Genomic DNA, 5,611 nt, shown 5'->3' with positions numbered 1-5,611 from the left:
ATGAATTTGAAGGCTTGCATAACCCTAGAGAGGAGAGGAGCATTAGGCAATTAACTCAACCTAATTGGCATGATAATCCTTATGGCTTATATGTTCCTCCTACTAATGTTCAATTTGAAATTAAATCCTCCTTGATTAATGCATTGCCTAAATTTCATGGGTTACCAGGAGAGGATTGTCATAGGTTTTTGCATACTTTCCTATTGGTTTGTGATACTATGAAGCCTATGCATGTAAATGTTGATGATGTTCAAGCTAAGGCTTTTGTATTTTCTCTTGAAGGTTTAGCAAAGGAGTGGTATTTCAACTACCCTTCTTATGTGAAAGTGAGCACATGGGCCGAGCTAAGAAGACTCTTCTTAGATAAATTCTTTCCAAATTCCAAGGTCACCAATTTGAGAAAGCAAATCTATGGGGTCCAACAAGGAGAGGATGAGAGTCTCTATGAGTATTGGACTAGATTCCAAGGCCTTTTGGCTAAATGCCCACACCATCAAATTTCTAGTGAGAATTTAGTCCAATATTTCTATGAGGGCTTGATTCCAAGAGACAAAGTTAACATTGATGCCGCTAGTGGTGGATGCTTGATTGACCTCACTTCCTTAAAGGCTTGGGAACTAATTGACAAGATGGCTTCAAGTGGTGCTCAATACTCTACAAGGGAAAAGAGAAATGTGAATATGGTAGGTTCCTCAGTTCTTAATGATTCATATGTGGACTTGCTAGCTGCCAAGATTGGGAGAATGTTGGCTCCACAAATATCTCAAGTGAGCAATGTAAGTACTTCTCAAGCACTTGTCCCTTATTCTTGTACTTTTTGTGACTCACCTATGCATGTAGAAAGCAATTGTCCTATTAAGTTTGAACAAGTAAATGCTATCTACAATGGAAAACAATCCTATGGTGGGAGGCAAGGGCAAGGAGCTTATTCTAATACTTACAACCCTTCATGGAGAGACCATCCTAATTTCTCCTATTCAAATCCAAATGTGGCTTTACAAGACAATCAACAAAGAGGATCCTATCAAAACACCTTTGGCCGTGACCCTCCACCTCATTTGTCTCAAGGTAGCTCTTCTCAAAGCTACAATCCAAGTGGTAATTCTCTTACACCTTCTTCTAATTCTTATAGTGATAGGAGGCTTGTTCCAATTGAGAGTTCTTCTAATTCGAACTCTTCTAATGATGTGAATGTGTTACGTAAGCAGTTGATTGAAATGAACTCTTTGTATAAAAACATGTATGATGGCTTAGGGAACAAGGTAGAGAGTATGGGTAACAAGTGTGAGAACATGAACTCTAAAATTGATGCCCTTACTTCTCAAATGAATATGCTTGCTAACCAATTAAGTGCAGCCAATGCTCAAGCCTCTACATTACCATCCAACACCGTTGCTAATCCTAAAGCTAATCTTAATGCTATCACATTGAGGAGTGGCAAGGAGTTGGGAGAAAGAGTACAAGAAGACAAAAGACAAGGGAAGGCCGAGAAGCCCTCTTTAAATTCTTCAATTGATGTTAATGTTTCTAGTTCTTCTTTTGCTCCTAATGATGCATCTTTTTGTAGAGATGATGAGGATGAAAACATTGAGGAGATCATATGTGAGCAACCACCATCTAAGGTGGAAAAGGGGACTATGGCCGAGTTGTTTAGTAAGGAAAAAGAGGGAGAGGCCGAGCAAAGTGAAACAAGAAAGGAGAGTTCAAGGAAGGAAGAAGGAAAGCAAAGTCAAGAGATTATGAAGAAGCTTCCTTTTCCACAAGCACAAGTGGTCCCTAAGCAAGTAAAGGGACAATTTGATCAAGAGGTATATGATTTCTTCCACAAGATTCATGTTAATGTACCCTTGATGGATGTAGTTAAGAACTTTCCTAAGTATGCCAAATTTTTGAAAGATTGTTGTACAAATAAAAGAAAATTTAGGCCTAATGCAAGGGTACAATTACCCTCATCTGTGAGTGCTATCATGAAGCCTCAACTCCCTATAAAATGTGAGGACCCCGGTTCCTTCACAATTCCATGCAAGATTGGCAACACACATTTTTCTCATGCATTGATAGACTTAGGTGCAGCCATTAATGTTATGCCTCTTTCAATTTATCATGCCTTGAGTCTTGATTGCATGCATAAGACACCTATGATATGCCAATTAGCGGATAGAAGTGTTAGAAGACCACATGGAGTAGTAGAAGACTTGTTGGTTTGTGTTAAAGGTCTATTATTTCCTGTGGATTTCTATGTGCTTGATATGTCAAAAGAAGGGAGTGGGGATGATATTTTGATTTTAGGAAGGCCATTTATGAGGACTGCCCGTACATTGATTGACATGGAAAAAGGTAGTTTGATTTTGAAATGTGGAGAGGATCATGTTATTTTTAATATATATGAAGCAATGAAACATCCTTTTGAGGATTATTCTTTGTTAGGTGTAAGTTCCATTGAGTTATTGCTTCATGATGCTTGTGAGTCTCACATGCTTGATTCTTTCTCACATGTTGATGATGATTTGTCTCTTGTTACTACTACATGTATTGATGGATGTAGTTGTCCTATTTGTTTAGAGATTGATGCATGCTTGAATGATGCAACTACTTCTTCTCATGATTTGTTTAAAATATCTCCTATGCTTGATCTTGAAATGCTTGAGAAGGGTATATCTTCTTGTGTTGTAGGTACTAAAGCCATTAAGGCCGAATCTATGAGTTTTTCTCCACTCGAGCTTGATGTTCTTAGGATTCCCAAGCTATTGGAGGAAAATTCTACACTTTCACATGTCAGGCCGTGGCTCAAGTCCAAGCACTTGAGGACAAGTTGCAAGAAAAGGGGGAGGCTGTAAAGAAAGAAGAGGAGAAATCAAAAACAAGTGAGAAGCCTAAAAGACAAGATAGTACCATGGAATATTCCACCAAATTAGACTTGAAGAAGCTCATTCCCTCTTGTGTAGAGCCACCTACCTTGGAGTTGAAGCCTTTACCATCCAATCTCAAGTATGCATATCTCATTGAGAATGAGAAGCTTCCGGTAATAATTTCTAACTCTTTATCTCTTGAGGAAGAAAATGCATTACTTGATGTGTTGAGAAAGAACATACATGCTATTGGTTGGACTTTGGCTGACATTCCTGGTATTGACCCTATTGTGTGCACACATAAAATTTTTCTTGAGGACAATGCTAAGCCCATTAGGCAACCACAAAGGAGACTTAACCCATTGATTTTAGATGTGGTAAAGAAAGAGGTTGTTAAGCTACTTAGTGCTGGGATCATCTATCCTATAGCTGACAGTGAGTGGGTGTCTCCAACCCAAGTTGTACCTAAGAAAGGGGGGATTACTGTGGTAAAAAATGAGAAAGGAGAGCTTGTTCCAACTAGAGTTCAAAATGCTTGGAGAGTGTGCATAGACTATAGGAAGCTCAATAATGTGACTAGGAAGGACCATTTTCCTTTGCCTTTTATTGATCAAATGCTTGAGAGATTGGCTTCCAAGTCCCATTATTGCTTCCTAGATGGGTTTAGTGGGTATTTTCAGATTCCTATAGCTCCTAGTGACCAAGATAAGACTACCTTTACATGCCCCTTTGGTACATTTGCCTATAGGAGGATGCCTTTTGGTCTTTGCAATGCACCTGGTACTTTTCAAAGATGCATGATGTCCATATTTTGTGATTTTATTGAACATTGCATGGAAGTCTTTATGGATGATTTTACTGTGTATGGTGAGTCCTTTGATTCATGCTTGCATTCTTTAGATAAAGTGCTTGGTAGGTGCATTGAAAAGAAGCTTGTGCTTAACTTTGAAAAATGCCATTTCATGGTAGATAAAGGAATTGTTTTAGGCCATTTGATTTCTTCCAATGGCATAGAGGTGGATAAGGCCAAAGTAGATGTGATTGCTTCTTTGCCATATCCTGTTTGTTTGAAAGATTTGAGATCATTTTTGGGACATGCAGGCTTTTATAGGAGATTTATAAAGGGGTTTAGTGAAATTGCTTTGCCTATGTCTAAACTCTTACAAAAAGATGTTGATTTTGTTTTTGATGATGCTTGCAAAAGGAGTTTTGACACTTTGAAAAGCATGCTCATTTCCCCTCCCATTCTTAAAGCCCCAAATTGGTCTTTGCCTTTTGAGTTGTCATGTGATGCTTCTAATTTTGCTGTGGGAGCTATGCTTGGTCAAAGAGAGGGCAAGTTATCATATGTGATTGCTTATGCATCTAGGACCCTAGATTCAGCTCAGGTTAATTACACCACAACTGAGAAAGAGTTGTTTGCTATTGTTTTTGCACTTGATAAATTTAGATCATATCTTCTTAACTCTAAAGTTGTTGTGTACACTGACCATGCTGCTGTGAGGTACTTGTTTAAGAAGACAGATTCTAAGCCTCGCTTGATTCGATGGGTGATCTTGATGCAAGAATTTGATGTGGAGATAAGGGATAGGAGTGGTTCTACCAATCAAGTAGCGGATCATTTGTCTAGACTACCTCATTTAAAAGCTACTATGGTAAACTCTAACCCTACTATTCCTTGTGATTCATTTCCTGATGAGGCATTGTGTGCCATTTCATCTAAGCCTCCATGGTATGCCTCTTTTGCTAACTATATTGAGTGTAGAGTCTTGCCTCCTTGTGCTTCACGTTTTGCCATTGAAAAATTGAAAAGAGAGTCTAGATTTTACATTTGGGAACCACCTTTGATGTGGAAGATTTGTAGTGATAAAGTGATTAGGAGGTGTGTTGATGATGTTGATGTGCCTTCTGTTCTTGAATTTTGTCACTCTCATGCATGTGGTGGTCATTTTAGCTCAAATAAGACAGCTAGGAAGGTTTTAGATTGTGGATTGTATTGGCCTAGCTTGTTTAAAGACTCTTATGAATTTTGTAAAGCATGCTTGAAATGTCAAAAGGTTAGTAGTTGGGGTAAGAGACATGAAATGCCTCAACAACCCATTTTATTTTGTGAGATTTTTGATGTTTGGGGCATTGACTTCATGGGTCCCTTTCCACCATCCTTTAGTTTTGAGTACATATTACTTGGTGTTGATTATGTTTCAAAGTGGATTGAAGCCATTCCTACTAGAACTTGTGATGCTAAGATTGTTTTGAAGTTTCTCAAATCTAATATTTTTTGTAGGTATGGAGTTCCTAAGGCCTTGGTAAGTGACCAAGGATCCCACTTTTGCAATAAGATGATGAAGGCTCTCTTGGCTAAATATGGGGTGCATCACAAAATCTCTACACCATATCATCCCCAAACTAATGGCCAAGCCGAAGTATCAAATAGAGAAGTCAAGAAAATCCTAACCAAGGTGGTGAACACAAATAGGAAGGATTGGTCTTTACACTTGGAGGATGCTTTGTGGGCTTATCGGACCGCTTATAAGACTCCCATTGGCATGTCTCCTTTTCGATTGGTGTATGGAAAGGCTTGCCACCTCCCTGTGGAGATAGAGCATAGGGCCTATTGGGCCATCAAGAAACTAAACTTGGATTTCCATCTTTCGGCTAAGGAGAGATTTCTTCAAATGCAAGAACTTGAGGAGCTTAGGTTGGATGCCTATGAGTCTTCTAGAATCTATAAGGAGAAAACAAGGATCCTTCATGACAAGCTA

At 38.8% G+C, this 5,611-nt stretch overlaps 1 non-coding gene across 1 annotated transcript; it reads right to left on the bottom strand.

Annotated features, from left to right (window-relative positions):
* Positions 1–392: 392 nt before the first annotated feature.
* On the bottom strand, positions 393–499 carry LOC129287354 (small nucleolar RNA R71). Its single transcript, XR_008587674.1, has one exon. It is a non-coding gene; the product is annotated as a small nucleolar RNA R71 (small nucleolar RNA).
* Positions 500–5,611: the final 5,112 nt, after the last annotated feature.

The sequence above is a fragment of the Prosopis cineraria genome, unplaced genomic scaffold (assembly GCF_029017545.1).
Source record: "Prosopis cineraria cultivar Desert tree isolate PC_DT_omini unplaced genomic scaffold, ASM2901754v1 PC11, whole genome shotgun sequence".
In the NCBI taxonomy this organism is placed as follows: Eukaryota; Viridiplantae; Streptophyta; class Magnoliopsida; order Fabales; family Fabaceae; genus Prosopis; species Prosopis cineraria.
This window is presented reverse-complemented; position numbering and strand designations above follow the sequence as displayed.